Source organism: Cottoperca gobio, chromosome 4 (genome assembly GCF_900634415.1).
Source record: "Cottoperca gobio chromosome 4, fCotGob3.1, whole genome shotgun sequence".
Taxonomy (NCBI): domain Eukaryota; kingdom Metazoa; phylum Chordata; class Actinopteri; order Perciformes; family Bovichtidae; genus Cottoperca; species Cottoperca gobio.
Window position 1 is genome coordinate 9165383 of NC_041358.1, and position 16725 is coordinate 9182107.

Sequence of the window (16725 nt, forward strand, 5' to 3'; positions counted from 1 at the left end):
ATGTTTCTCGGAAGGCATTTAATGAGACATAGAAGTATCAGATTTGAGATTATTTTACCCTGAAATATGCACATTATTTGAGCTGTTTCTGCTTGAAAAGCTGCTGATTCAGGGGAGGTAATGGGTAAGAGTGAAGCCTTGGCTTGCATACACACATATGAAAGGTACATTGTCGGATTTGGAAGATAAATGGAGAGAAAATATCGGCATTTGGTATCAGATGTAGCGTCAAACTCGGGTGGAACAGCTAACCTTGACTTCACTTTGCACACACAAGCATTTCACTACACTTACTGGACCAATCAACAGATCTACAAAAGCACATTAGCCAGAGGCCATAAGAAATGTGATCCAATATTATGACTCAAAAATACAAAGGGCATTAAGAGTAACTTCAAGGTGATAGAGAGAAGATGAACAGAGAGAAAGATGTACATCTACTTCAAAGCATGCAGGCACCATATGTTGAATCTGTTTGCATTTAAGAGCGTCCATTATAATGCACAGAATATTACATTGGCACCCCCACAAAGCAGCAGCTTCTTTTCACAAAGTACTTGACACCACCTAGGCTGAAATACGTGTAGGTCGTATCTGTCCTTCTTGTCGTTGTCGTATTATATTGTAGGCTACTGTTTGGGCACCTTGTTGTGATGTAGACGTGCATGAGCAATTCATGGATGAATGTAATTGTTGTCTTGTTATTGTTGTATTACTTTGATTTAATAATAATAATACTGCAGACACTGTGATGTTCAAGTCAAATTTCCCACAGGAACAATAAAGTCCATCCTATCCACTGATGTATGCATCAACATTGTCTTAGTGCTATTACACTACTGGGAAATAGCACTGCATTTAGAAATGCAAACTGCATTGGTGTGTTGATGAGAATAATACATCTGAGTTTGAAGCCAAAACACTGCATTAGGGTTATAAATACAACGAGGCAGCTAACTGACAGTGAGCAACCTTTCTAGCTTGAAGAGCCCCCCCTTCAATAGCCTAACCCCTTTTTGAAACGACCATGTACAAAGAAAACACAAAGAACTTGAAGATTTATTGTGACTGACTTGTGCTAGTATGTTCCAGCTGGCTAACATGTTAGCGGTTAGCTTGCCAACTACCGTAGTTAACTAGCCAGCATATACGCCTAGCCTTTACACATATCCTACTTCTACCTTATTTTGCTGCAAATTGAGTCTCGTACTTGTTAGCTAGCACAGCTGTTAGCTATGTTAGCATTGTTTACCACATGCCTTAGCCGTTTCTGTTGGTAAAAGTTGTCATTTTACATTATAATGTGCATTAGTTTGACTCTTCTGTATGTAATTTGTTTTAATTGCAGTTTTACATTGATGAAACTTATTCATTATTCATTAGCCATGCATTGTTTTCAGTGGATTGTGTCTTACTTTTAGCTAACGGTTAAACTTTCAGTTTAGCTTACAGAACGCACTGAAAGGACAGTATACGGTACATAAATACCTTCTAACACGTTTGTTACTGTGATTCAAAAAGCACTTAATTTACATGCTTTGTTCAATGTTGTGCTTGTCTGCCAAGGTCATTCAGGGTGCACTGACTGTATATCGAGGTCAGCGAGTGATCTTGCAATCAATACTTCCACATTGCTCAGGCCATAAAACATCCTTATTGATCCCCCCAGACAATGAGGCCACATATTCCTCCCACTTTAACTCCTAATGGAAAGGTAATGGATGGACTTTGTAATGTAGTACGTCCCTTGGAGGGCTTTTTGAAGGACAGTAGAAGGGGAAGATGTTTTTGCAACATGTCTAACAACGCTTTGGGAAATGTATGCACAACTCTAAACATGTAGTGTTTAGCTGCTTGTCTTCTGGCAACCCAGGCTGCAGAAAGGGTGAAATCTGCTGTTTGCAAATGACCCCAGGTGTCTCCGTCTGGCTCACTTACACACAGATGTGATTCATCATGTCTATTTATGATAATTTCTCTGCTGGGCTGTCCCTGAGCCAGCTCTCAAACTCTTTGCTCTTAAGGCTTCTGTATATTTAAAACAAATACACATTATTTCTTCCTCAAAGTGCTGGGTGCAAATTCAAGTATACTCACCTCGACCCCACCAAATGTTATTTGTGAGGGATATGAAGATAGAAATATACCATTTATGAAATCCAAAACAACAAGAGTAATAGAGAAGTTACAGATAATTATACAGAAGGAAGATGATGACTTGGTTATGGCAGAAATCCAGCTACCGCTGAAATATTTTACACAAACTTTAGGTCTGTCCGATCTTTATCAGGTTTATACGTTATGTAGCCAATAAAGGTCGGACAGACAGTAAATTAAAAGTGAAATGTATAACAAATGTTCACTTATATGTAAAAGTCTTTGACGAACATTAGATTTATGTATTTCAGTTGAACACAGAAGGAACAAGCTGCTATCCTCTTCCAATCTCACAATTTAGCCAAATTGCTTTAGAGAAGACGTACGTTTAAATTTTATTCATACGGTCAGTTTTACTCCTTTAAATTGTGTTGTTAAATTCATTTCCTCCTCCTCCACATCTCTCTCTCTCTCTCTCTCTAACTTGTGCTTTTAAAGTGACCACCAGGCAGCGCTCAGGCAAGTGTCAGACGAGAGGCACCTCGTGAAACTAAAACTCCTCCTTCTGTGCCTGCTGAACGCCCTTCTTCTTCTCTCTCAGGTTGAATCATAAATAAAGACACAGCCACTCCTCTCTAGAGATAATGCTATTTCAACACCCACAAATCGACAGATCTAATGTTAGTGAGTCCCGTTTTCATCCTGACAGGATGCTCATTCACTGTTCACAGGCGCTTTGTTTGACTTGTCTCTTCCTGTGCTGAGATTTGCCAGCAGCTCCTGCACCTCACAAGTGAGAATTTCATTTAAGCAGACAGTAAATCTACGTCCTCTAAATGAGTGGAGAAGGGTCAGCCCTCTGTGCTGCAGCCCCGCAGCAGGCATTCAGGCTGACGAAACAGGTGGAATCTTTTCTACACATCTTGCCTACTGAAGCATTAAAATTAGAGAAGCAACTGTTAAATCACCCCGCACTGCAACTTCAGCAGAGGTAATAGTCCAATAAAGACTACTTTAGATGCACCGTCACACATTCACTTTTAAATCAAGCAAACACTGTGAATTAAATGAAGTATTAACCTGATGAAAGGTTGTTAAAACCACTACAAGAGCAGCATGTTCCTGTGTCCTGGTTTAATTACATATACCAAACAGTATATGTAAATGAGTGTCTCGTAGGTTTTTAAAAATGAGACGCAATTAAAAATATCAACATGCTTATCACAAACTGTGGACTTTTGAGTGTGGTGTTGATGGACACGGTTGCACCACAACAACAACAACAACAACAACAAATGGGTATTAAGTTCACAAAACAACAAATAATTAACCATGTTAAATAAAAGTTTTCGCATAAGAACTGCCAAAATAGAGTACTGTAAGTATTAGCACACACTGGAGCAGGGGTTTTCAATGCCTGACACCCCCACCTCGACGATATTGAGACAACTGCACTCCCCAATCCAGGAAGAATTTTGTTGCCATGGACACAAAGAGTTAGCTGTGGGCTTGAGCCCTGTTTTTAAAGGGGACATATTATGTTAACTTTCAGGTTCATACTTGAGTTTTGGGTTTCTATTAGAACATGCTTTAGTCTACATGCTTTAATATTCTAAAGAAAACACAAACAACTCGCTCCATTTTAGCGCCTGTCTCTTTAAGCCCTCTTGTAGGCGCTCCAGATGTATGTGCACAAGCACTAAACATTTATTTCATAGCCTACGTACTTTAATTGGGGCCATATCAACCTACAATAACGACCTTCCTGTTGTTTTCAGAGCACCAGCGTGCACCTGTCCCCTTTCAGTCACGCAGAACCTTTGCCTCACGGCACAATGTTTTAAACCTCTGCACTGTATGCACTTTATGTTCTGTGGGCATAATCTTCTGAATAAAGAAGCTGTAAAAAGATGAAGAGACTTTCACTCCAGAGAACTTCTGCAGCCTGCTTGTTTACTTCTGAAAGACTGTGTAACACTGTGCGTGCGTGTGTGTGTGCGTGTGTGTGTGTGTGTGTGTTATGTTGCTAGTCTTTTAATTACAAGCACGCCAGAAGGAATCCATCAGCAATAATTATCGTTCATTAACACTAAAATGGGGATTTCTTTCTTTCTGTCTTTCTTCAGGAGCTTCTGTGGATTAACAGCATTATTCCAACAACAGCAAGATTAGAAACAAACACAGATACCGAACGTTCATGCTGTTATGACAGCAGAGTTGGAAAGGCTATTTCCAGTGTAAAACCCAACGTGTAATCCCTCAGATGTATTGTTATATTCCAGTAAATTCATCACACGTAATCAGTCACTTCAAACCCCGGCAGTACAAGCAGGAAAGAGAGCAAGAAGAGAAGCACAACAATGAAACAAGTTATTTAATGGGTACAAAATGAAGTGGTTAACCAAACAAGCAGAGAGCTCATTGACCAGCAGCGGGCGGCCAGGCTGAATCAACTGAAATGATAACGCAACCTAGTGCAACACTAAGCAAAATGTAAAACCTACCCAGTATGCACAGTATGATTATAATTAAGTCTATTCTGTTAGAGTGTTTGAATAAGTCTTATTTTATGCTCCAAAATATAAAGAAACAAAACTGCTTTTTTGTGGAATGTTTTTAAGCTTCGACAGAAAGTCCAACAGAATTAATGACATTAACATAATAATAGTGGAATAACTCAGAGGAATGAGTTGAATCAATTGTTCAAAGAGAGAAAGCAATTTCACAACATCCCTTTAGTCGCTGCTCATTTCTAAAAGGGGAACTTACAGACAATTTGAAACGGTGTCTTTATGATTCACTGCAAAGATTACGAAACATAATTTATCAGAAATGAAAGTAATTTCTGGAATCTCTGGGTTTTCAAATTATGCTGCGGTCAATTTGGTCAACATCCCGTGTAAAACATGACTGCCTTTAAAAAAACCCAAAGAGCATGGACAAAGCAGGGCCTGTCTAACAGCACAGTAAATGGATTTATCTCTATAACAGATGCGTTAGAGCTGCAGCTGACCTTTAAGCAAGTGGGGAAAGAAAATCTAGAACTAATATCTCTCTCACAGACATTTGTTATTTCAGTGGTTACAGATAAATAATGTATATTATTCACTGCGGGGTCATTTTCTCCATCCTAATAAGGAGTAATGATGAATCACGTTATAATTATGATTACAGCTGTCATCAAGTGGAACCGGTAATTGGCCAAATCAGCTCCAAACACCCTCTTTGTGACTTCGGCTCGACTCAGCCAGGCAGCCAGCGTGAGGTTGTAATTAGCTTGGCTCTGGCATCACCGATCAAAGTGCCAAACTCTTAGCTTTGTTCATAGCTGAGGGTAACCCACTTCTGTCAGACGGAGCACACACACTGAGCCCTGCACGCGTACAAACACACACTCTTTTCTCTTCATTAATATGTAGTGTATAGACGTTTTTTTGTTGTTGCCATCATTATATTTTCTTACGAGGCAGAAACCATGAAAAGGCGAGTAAGTGGACCTTGAGTTGAGATTGTTTTGTCAAATGCTGTTTCCAAGGTCAAGAATGAACCGTCAAGCTCAATCTGTAATGGCTGACAAGTCCTAGAGGGAAGTTTGAACATCTACAATTCTATTGCAACTGGGAACATTTACAGCCGCACTACTGATGAGGACGGTTGAAAGCTCCAGAGAAAGTGAACCTTGAGTTGAGATTGTTTTTGTCAAAATGAGCCACTTTCTTGATGATAGTGCACTCAGTGTTTCCCCGACCATTGTTTCAGGGGGGGGGCGTGCGCCATCTTTACTTTGCTTTATGACAAACAAGTTTAGAGGACTCAATAAGAGGAGAAATATTAGAGATACAAATACTACTTTTGATCTGACCATCGTGAGTATAATTCGAATCAATTGAGCCGTGCATGTTGACTAGAACAGCAGAGTGTAATGATGTTCTGGTGCAACAGATCAGGACAAAGCTGCATCAAAGCGAGAAGCTGTGAGGGCTGTGAGAGAAGAGAGCCGGGCTGAGAGGACGAGTGATCTTAAACACACTCACTTCAACACACACACACTCGCTAATCCTCAGGCCAGACGGGGTCTTTATCACTGATGTATTAAATTAGCAAACACATGCACGCACATGCACACATGCACACACACACACACACACACACACACACACACACAACACACACACGCACACGCTTCACCTGGGTTCATTATGACATGAAGGATTAATGATTAAGTAAGTGGGCTCTGTCTCACACTGAGGAGGGACCGGATGAATAGAAGAAGTTTTTGATTTTGACATAAAAGCCTTTCACATCATCACTCTCTGCCGGCTTTCAGACATTTTCTACTTTGAAAGTGGGCCGCGTCTGGGTTTCACTTTCAATTTTCTGGAGGATCAGATGTAATTCATGACTTTCTGTACACAGGAAACTCTTAATATTGAAGATAAGTGTAAAAAAATCTTTAAAAAGAATAACTGTATTTGGTGCCTTTTACGAGGTCAAGATAAGATAACATATTGCATTTTAAGACATTTGAAGATTTTATAAGAAAAGATGAACAATCGTCCTGTATAGGCTGCATATACTGTACACTGTATGTGTTTCTAAGTACTTTAGTAGCGTTGGTATGGAGGTAAGAGATGCAAAGAACTGAAAACACTTATGAATTATAGTCTAACATATTAACATATATCACCTTGTTCGTCACTGGCTACCAAAACGACTCGTGAACCATCACAGCAATTATTTTCTTGAGCATTTTCAGACTTGTCACCTTTATGTTTAAAGTTATAATCCTTAAGATTCTCAAATCACATCCAAGTTTTGATTATTCTATATCTCATTAGTAAACAGATACACAAGGTGCTCATCTTCTTTCTGACAAAGCAGAGTGAGCGTTTTCTGCTTCCAGCTTCTCTAATGTAAGGGTTTGCAGCTTTTCGGTGATAATAATAATCATTAGTTTGCAGCCCTAAAGGATACTAACAGGGGTCTTGTTAAATTTAGATAACCAGAGCTACGCTTAGGAAAAGATTGTTGTTAAAAGAAACCAGCGCTGACAGCGGGAGACACAGTGCAAACCACGATCTCAAGTGTCAAAATCAGATACTTTTTACACCCAATCATCCACCCCGACCCCCTCCATGAGATGTTTAGTAACGTTGAATCTACCTCCACTTTCTGGACTGTCAATGTGCAGTTGTTTTAATTAGTTGTGCCAGTCTACGTCTTATCTACAGCTTATTCTCCTGGCTAATTGCCCCCTATGAGATCCTTTTTTATATTACGTAATTAGCTAAATGAGCTTTTCCTCCTGCACTGCATCAGAAGGATCTGGAAGCGCAGCAGTAAACTCTGAACTCTGCAGATGACTGAGGCTCCATGTACGAAGCTGACCTCTCTTCCTCTTGTGACGCAGCCAACATGCTCTATTCTTCTTAAACAGGCGCTACCTAATCGTAAACAGAGCAGGGCAGCTAACTTCAAATTCCATCCCCAAAAACATCAGTCAGCATCTTGTGGTGACAGGCGGAGCCTCCCGGTCTGACCCTCAGTCGCGGAGGAAAACAGAAACCCCATTAACAAAACCGACTGGTCTCCTCCTCCTCTTCTTCTTTCCCCCCCTCTACCTGAAGTAACCTTTTCACACACACAACGCCACTGTTTTCCCTTTGGGATGGTTTTATTGACAGGAGCAGCATTTAGGCTACAGTGAAACTTTGAAACAAGCCTCTGCTACAATTATTCAACGTAACTAATACCACTGAAGCTCGGCTATTGAATTTAGACACTTCGCTCAATCCGATACTGATTACATTTTTGTAAACAGGGTGAGGTGAGCCCACCTGCCCTGAATGTTCAATAGAAGCAATTACTGCATCAAACCTCAGACTTTTGCCTTTAAATCATCTTTTGGGCACTTCAGACAGAAAGACAGAGCCCTGTGCCAAAACAACTTTCCTTCTTGAAGACTATATATTTGGGGCCCTTTGCTACATTTCTTGGCAGAATAGCGTCAATGCAGCCTGTGTATCATCCTTGTGTGCATGAACAATACAAACACAAAGAGCAACCTCTCATGTAAAACTGCACAAACTGTCACTGAAAAATGCATTGTTCCCATTGTTGTTGTATTCAGTATTTGGTTACCTCATCCAGCTCCAGAAAACATATAACATTATTTTTTTTAAATGGCCACATAGCTGGTCCACCGCCTGGTTCTCTTCAGTGTCACAGCGGTATAATGTTTCTGTCCAATGTTTTTGTTAAATGTGAAGTATTTTCCCTCCTGCCTTGCAAACAATCCACATCTTATCCTGTCCTAACCTTGCAGACCTCATTGGATACCTGAGGCGCACTTCCTCTCTTTATACCAAATGAGATTCAATTATGATGGTATTCTGCACAGAAAGAGAAAGGGCAGCCAGAGTATCCTCCTTGTACCTGACTAATGTGTCTCTCAAAGACACAAACACTGGACACTGGCATTAGTGTGTCCTCTGGACGACACATCAGTCATACAGGTTGAATCAGGACAGAGCAGTACGTGGAAAAGAGAAAGACAGACCGGAGAGAGCGTAGCAACCGAAGAGGTGGCAAATGTTCTCCATCTGAATGAGCAAACGCATTGTACAGACTCTTCATCAAATGTCATCTGCTAAACTAAAGTCAGGATTCATTTATTATTGGACATATGGACCTCCTGGGACACAGAGCTAAATGTCAGCTCACAATACCAATGCTAACATGCTGATGTTTAGCATTGTCTATGTTTACCAACCCAGAACTACAATTACCGCCTAGTGGTTGTATGCTTCCACCAACCAGTCGTTGGTTACAGTTTGCATCAATGGCTGTACAAAAATACCTTCATCATTTAATCCTATTAGACATTTGTGTGTGATTGGCGTATTCATTCTTGAGTTAATGACCAAAAACCTGTTTTGTGATTTCCCAGTGACCTTGACCTTTGACCACCAAATTCTAATAAGTTCATCCTTGAGTCGTTAGACGTTTGAGTCAAATTTAAAATAAATTATCTCAAAGCATTCCTGATATATCGAGTTCACGAGAACGGGACAAATGTGAGGTCACAGTGACATTTGAACATTATTATTATATATTATTTAATTCAAATTTGAAGAAATACCCTTCAGACGTTCCTGAGATATCACATTTCTGAGAATGGTACGGACGGACGAACGTACAGACGACGGACGGATATACAAAGTTGACCTGATGATGGTGTTAGTTTTAAAGTTATTGCAATTAATCCTGAGAAGGACATAAATCTGAGCACCAACTTTCACGGAAATTCTTCAAATAGTTGACACTTAAAACCGCAAACTTTATTGTGGCGCCAAACACATACATTGACTGGGAATCATGAATGTCATCAAGTCAATAAGATTCCCCCTCCAGGCATCATGGATATATGTCCGAAAGTTCATGGTAGTTTGAGTTTTCCAGACTTGCAATGTGATATCGTGTCAACACATTACGAGTGCAGCGTCACTCAAAAGAAGGGTGGCCGCAAAAGCATCAACAGTAAATGTCATCTTTATTGACATCCTTTCCAGACTCATTAAGTTTTCAAAAATGACTTCAAATTAAAAGACACACACTCTACTTACTGCGGCCTCAACAGACCACAATGCATTGCTGTCACAACACACATTCTGCTGTAATTAAAGGGAGTTTTTCTCAGCTGGGAAAGCATTGCTCCCTTTAACTTACTCCTCTTACGGTAATATCATGCTTACCCTCTACACGTGCATGTACAAAACACACAGCAACATGGAAGGAGTTCTCTCCACTCGCTGGCAGTTACACAAAATAATACTTGAAATACATTCAACATCACAAATGAGCTGCAGGACTAGAACAACACTGTTGTTATAAAGATATAAAACTAACGTGATCTATAATAGTTAGATTATATTGTTCACTTCACTGAAATTGGGCAGAGACTTAGGACACAAACACTGTTATAGCATAAAAGACTACACGCTGTAGGTTGTAGCCAGACATGTTTAGCTGCCCTCAGTCTCCTCCCTATCAAAGTCATCAGATCAATAATTCATTCAGCCATTTGCTACATCACGGTCTGTCTGACCCGAAGGCTCCCTGGAGTGCGAGTGTCTGAGACACAGAAGAACATGTAGCTATGCATGAAGCTGCGAGGGAAACAAGGCAGCAGGGATATAATGCGTCTGTTGCCCCGGACAATCTGCCTTTCTCTTTCCCGATTCTCTTTTTCAATCCTTGTGAGGATGTTTGCCAGCCTTGGGTTTTTCCAAAAGCAGAATTCAGGATTTTAGGAAAAGAACTTGGATTTAATTGAGCAAGGATTAGATTTACATTAAGGGTTCAGGTTATTGTTACGTTACGGATGAGGTACACTACATGGCTAAAAGTATGTGATGTGTGATAAACCATGAGCATTTATCTGCTGCTCTTTTGGTTTAAGTCTCTCCACAAGATTTTGGAGGATTGCTGCAGGGATTTGCTCCCATTCAGGTCTGGCTCACAGTCAGTGTTGTAGTTCATCCCAAAGGTGCTGGATGGGGTCAAAACCAGGGCTCTGTGCAAGCCAGTCAAGTGCCTCCACACCAAACAGTAAAAACTATTTCTTTATGGAGCTGGCTTTGTGTAGGACAAACACTAACTGTTGACACAAAGTAGGACGAACACTATTAAATATCATTGTGTGCTGCAACATTAAGATGTGCCTTCATTGGAACTAAGGAGTCTAGCCTTAACCATAAAAATATCCCCACGTCAAACAAAAGTACGTGCAGTATTGTGGAAAGCGTATGTGTCCACATACTTTTGGCCACACTGCAGTGAGGCAGTGGGTCATGAAGGGCCTCACAAACCAGATTAACTTTGTGTGTTTTAATGCTTTTTGTCAATCACTTTGTTCTTAACGAGTAAACCAGGGGGAGCTTCTATGTGTCTGAGTCTTATTCTGAGTCTTAATATGACACATCAAACAATAAAAAGTTTAAATATTACTGAGTTAAAGCTAAAAACGATCAAAGGCGTCTCTCGTCTTTCCCCTTCAGTTCTTGCTTCCCTCAGTGCGAGTTCTATGGAAGCCCTTTCAGGCTGATGCTGACATTCAACTACATTAAGAGTGAAGTGTGTGTGTGTGTGTGTCAGCTTTCTTTCGTCAGCAAATATGCAAAGAAACACAAAGGAAGCAGCGCATTAAGGGAAGAAATGGGACGAGACAGACGGGCCGACAGACAGATGTGGCAGAGACGGGCTTTCAGCTGCGCTGCGATTCAAGACCACTTTGCTCTTTTAGCCCTTTACATCTGGAGCTCCACATGTTCTGGATTATATACCGAGCCAAGCCACCGCTCAGCATGGCCTCTATCACGGGGACATCAAAGCAGATTGCCACCACGTCCAGATGTCGATGCACAGCGGAAATTTAGACAGAACACGAGCGCAGCTTTGCTCAAGTCCCTGCTGCCTCTAAATGTGTATGCATATTTGTGTGAATGGTGCGGCAAGTGCAAGAAAAACGCCTCCATGACGAAATCTAATCCAACTCGGCAGTGGCAGCCGAGAGGTTAGATATGTAAGTGGAAGGTCGCCAGTTCAAATCCAGAGACCTGATGGGAAAATGTGTTCACGGATTGTCATTGTAACGCTGTAGAGGGCCACAACCAGTATACACATATATATATATATATATATATATATATATATATATATATATATATGTATACTGGTATATATAAGTACAGCAGGCTGTGTTCACACTGGATAGAAGTTAAAGTGCACATGGGATGCAACTAAGGATTATTTTCATCAATTAAAAAATGACCAACACAATTTCTTATAACTCAAGGTGATGGCTTCAAATTGCTTGTTTTTGTCCCAAAAGATATCACATTTACAATGATATACAACGGAGAAAACCATCAGGTAGCTGGGATTTTTGCTTGATAAATAACATAAACAATTAATTGAGAATCCAAATTGTAAATGAGCTCTCCGTTGTTGATTAATCGCCTAATTGTTTCAGCTCTAAAGTACTCTTAAAGCTGAGAAATACAAGTTTGATAAGGGATGTAGATGCTAACACACACATTGACAGACACACTGATTTAAATGTTATAAGATTGTTTCATTCTCAGTTTGAATCTTGGCAGTCTGGTGGAGTCCCTCTTTGTCACGGATCATTAATGCTGAGGTGAGAGGATTAATTGCTCCGTTATTCCCTCTGCTCTTGTGGTGCTGACATGGTCATTAATTTCAGCACTGTGATGGCCTGTTGTGAGTGTTGGTGTGTACGTCACCTGCTGCCTCCTCGTGTCTCGGTTAGCATTACTTCACATTAACAACACAACCTCAGCCAACTCTTCACAAGCACCGGGCACACTGAGGCAGTAGCTGTTTGTGTGGCGCTTGTGTGTCAAAGAGTAAACTGAATATCTTTGAGTTGTTTAAAAAAACAAGACATTTAACGTCATCTTGGGCTTTGGGACACTCAACATTTTATAGACCAAATTGATTAATAGAGAAAATAATCAACAGATTAATCGACAATGAAAATAATTGTTAGTTGCAGCCCTATTTGACTGAAGACTCACAGTTAACAGCAACCATTGGGGAGGGAGATGTATCAATGGAAGCCGTTTGCCTTCAGTCTTCAGCAAACACAAGATCAGCTGGGCTGAGGTCATGTGACTGACTCGACCAGGGAAGAACACATCTGTTTGGGCCTAAAAAAGTCCTTGGTTCCCTTGTCTGTATTTCTAGGGTCATTGTCCTGCTGCATTGTCCTTAAAATGGGGGAATGTGTTTGTCCTCATTGTTAAGTTCACATGCAATATGCTGGAGAACAGAAGCAAAGCAATAAGAAAGTGTCCCTGTTCTCCTCCTTAAAGACGGACCAGTAACGGTCATAATCACGTATGTGTAGGTATGTCAGACAATGGTTGTCTAGGTCTTAGCTTGGCGTGCGTGTGTGTATTTAAGTGTGTCCCTGCAGGTGACAGACTGAGCTTGTAAAGAGGGTTATTGATTTGCGCTGCTCCCTTGCTGTCCTAGTGGTTAACCCCAGTTTCAACAACACATGCCTGTGACAGGGAAATCGATACAAGTCGCTAAAGCCTGCTTTGCTTGGTTGGATTGGTTGGCAACGCCAAGCCCCATCAGACAATTGATTAATGCTGAGAGGAGGGAGGAAACCACAGAGTGTGTGTGAGAGGCAAACTGAGACAGAGATAAAGACTTAAGATCGGACTGGAGTCAGCATTTCAAACAGTTTAAAGAATTGTATCTGATACCGGAGAGTGAAATCGCATATTTTAAAGGACATTTTGAAGACCGCATATAAGATATAATGATGGACCAAAGGTTTCAGTCAGCATGTAAAACAAGATGGGATACTTTGAGGATTATCTTTTAAAATGAGGCTCTCTGGAGAGGCTATAATTAGTTGATGGGAGCCAATTTAAAAGGCTGAAATGCATCACTTATCAGCCTTGTTGCAAAGTGTCATGTCCCTTAAAACTAGCATGAATTTAAAGTCTTACTATCCAATACAGAACTAGATACTAATGTATTTTGCAGTATGAAAAGAAAATTACAAGATTAGGTTTGAGCAAAGAAACATGAGGAAACACATTGAGTTCCAACGCTTGCTGTTACCCTACAGCCAGGAGACTACAAATATGGCTGCCAGAGGCTCTGCTATGGGTGCAAAAAGCCCATAATCGTGACACTGAAGTATGGTAGCTGACTACAACTGACCTCATCCTCACATACAGTATATCTCAAAAGTGAGTACACCCTTTAGATTTTTGCAAATATTCTGTTATATCCTTTCAGGGGATAACATTATCCTACTGAAACTTTGATATAACTTAAAGTAGTCAGTGTGCTGCTTGAATAACAGTATAGATTTATTGTCCTTTGAAAATTACTCAGTACACAGCTGTTAATGTCTAAACAGCTGGCAACAAAAGTGAGTACACCCCATAGTGAACATGTCTAAATTGTGCCCAAAGTGTCAATATTTTGTGTGACCACCATTGTTATCTAGCACTGCTTTAACCCTCCTGGGCATGGAATTCACCAGAGCTGCACAGGTTGCTTCTGGAATCTTCTTCCACTCCTCCACGACGACATCACGGAGCGCACGGATGTTGGACACCTTGCACTCCTCCACCTTCCTCTTGAGGATGCCCCACATGTGCTCAATTGGGTTTAGGTCTGGAGACATACTTGGCCAGTCCATCACCTTAACCTTCAGCTTCTTCAGCAAGGCCGTTGTCATCTTGGAGGTGTGTTTAGGGTCATTATCATGTTGGAAAACTGCCCTACGGCCCAGTTTCCGAAGAGAGGGGATCATGCTCTGCTGCAGGATGTCACAGTATATATTGGAATTCATGTGTCCCTCAATGAAATGCAGCTCCCCAGTGCCGGCAGCACTCATGCAGCCCCAGACCATGATGCTGCCACCACCATGCTTGACTGTAGGCAAAACACATTTGTCTTGGTACTCCTCACCAGGGTGCCGCCACACACGCCGGACACCATCTGACCCAAACAGGTTTATTTTGGTCTCATCAGACCACAGGACATGGTTCCAGTAACTCATGTTCTTGGATTCATTGTCTTCACCAAACTGTTTGCGGGCTTTCTTATGCATCGGTTTCAGAAGGGGCTTCTGTCTGGGGCGACGGCCATACAAACCGATTTGATGCAGTGTGCGGCGTATGGTCTGGGCACTGACAGGCTGACATCCCACTTCTGCAACCTCTGCAGCAATGCTGGAAGCACTCGCACGTGTATTTTTGGAAACCAACCTCTGGATATGACGCTGAGCACGTGGACTCAACTTCTTTGGTCGACCCTGGCGAGGCCTGTTCCGAGTGGAACCTGTCCTGGAAAACCGCTGTATGATCTTAGCCACTGTGCTGCAACTCATTTTCATGGTGTTGGCAATCTTCTTATAGCCAAGGCCATCTTTGTGAAGCGCAATAATCCTTTTTTTCAGCCGCTCAGAGAGTTCCTTGCCATGAGGTGCCATGTTGTCCAGCATTCAGAGAGAATTGTGCCCAAAACACCAAATTTAACAGCCCTGCTTATCATTTACACCTGAATCCTTGTAACACTAACGAGTCACATGACACCAGGGCGGGAAAACAACATCATTGGGCACAATTAGGACATGTTCACTATGGGGTGTACTCACTTTTGTTGCCAGCTGTTTAGACATTAACAGCTGTGTACTGAGTAATTTTCAAAGGACAATAAATCTATACTGTTATTCAAGCAGCACACTGACTACTTTAAGTTATATCAAAGTTTCAGTAGGATAATGTTATCCCCTGAAAGGATATAACAGAATATTTGCAAAAATATAAAGGGTGTACTCACTTTTGAGATATACTGTACATTCTCGCATTTTGGAGAGGTTGGAGGAAGAGCCGGGTTCAACAGATGACGGGAGAAAAAGGTTAAGGTCGACCACAGGGCAGAGAAAAATAGATGGTATGAAAGGGAGTATTTACCCCCGAGGCTAGAATAAAGAAACGTATCAACTCTGTTGTGTTGTCCCACAACTTGTAAGTAATGGAGTCAAAGCAAAAATAGAAGGTTTTGTGTTCACCCAATCTTGGCAAGGTGATGCGAGGATGGTGAGATGTCACTACCTGGCAGCACATTTAAAGCACATGTTTTTATTTGGTGCCCTCAGTATGTGGTGAAAATAAAATTAAAAAAACAACTAAATTGGACTAGGTAGGTTGAGAAATGACGCCAAACTCATGCTTTTACCTTAATGATCTTGCCCCCCCATCTCACTCTCATACATTGACTTGGTTTTAATCGGTTAAACATATTTCCAACAACACATTTTCAAAACAAAAGAAATTCTTCTTTTGCTTAAGCATCAAGCTTTAGACATAATTAAATGTGACAGGTAGTTAAAGATGCAACACCTCCCTGAGGTCATCTCTGTTAAGTGTGAGACATTTGTTTTCTGTGTGTTTACTGTGTGTTGATTGCTGTGTGTTGTTTACACCCCAAAGATCTACGCAGCTGATTTAATGCTCTGTAGCAACTGGATGCAGACACCACGGACTTGTTTTATGTTTTAAATGGTCATGTTTGTGGGTCGAGGACACAAGATTAAAAGACGTACCGATAGTACCGTCACACTTTCATACTGCCCGTTCTCCAGACACGCCCTTGTCTCCAGGCTTCTGGATAACCTCACTCTACATAAATCAAAAATGTGATTAAGCCCGATATTAAAGTAATTTCATACCTGATAATGTAACACGTTCTTTGATTAAATGCGATTATTGAATCAAGAGATGGGGGTCATCTTTTAAAATTATTGCAATATCACTGTGGAGATGTGTTAAACTGCAGATTTATTGCAACAGACGGAATATATTTTTCATTACATTTTAAACAATCATATTATCTGATGTTGATCGCATCAGTTGCTGAAATGTGATTTAAATTGCATTTTTATAGTTCACAGGTGTGCGCTGGAGATGAAACATCTGTTGATTAATATTTTATAGCGGTGAGCTCCTTTCATATTTTTGCTCTGATGGCGAGCTGTCTGACGCGCCTGCCACTTTAAATGTTTTACCT

General features: G+C 40.9%; 1 protein-coding gene across 4 annotated transcripts in view; it reads right to left on the reverse strand.

Annotated features, from left to right (window-relative positions):
- Nucleotides 1-16725, reverse strand: part of LOC115006858 (carboxyl-terminal PDZ ligand of neuronal nitric oxide synthase protein-like) — a 165333-nt gene that overhangs the window by 8984 nt on the left and 139624 nt on the right. The window lies entirely within an intron of this gene.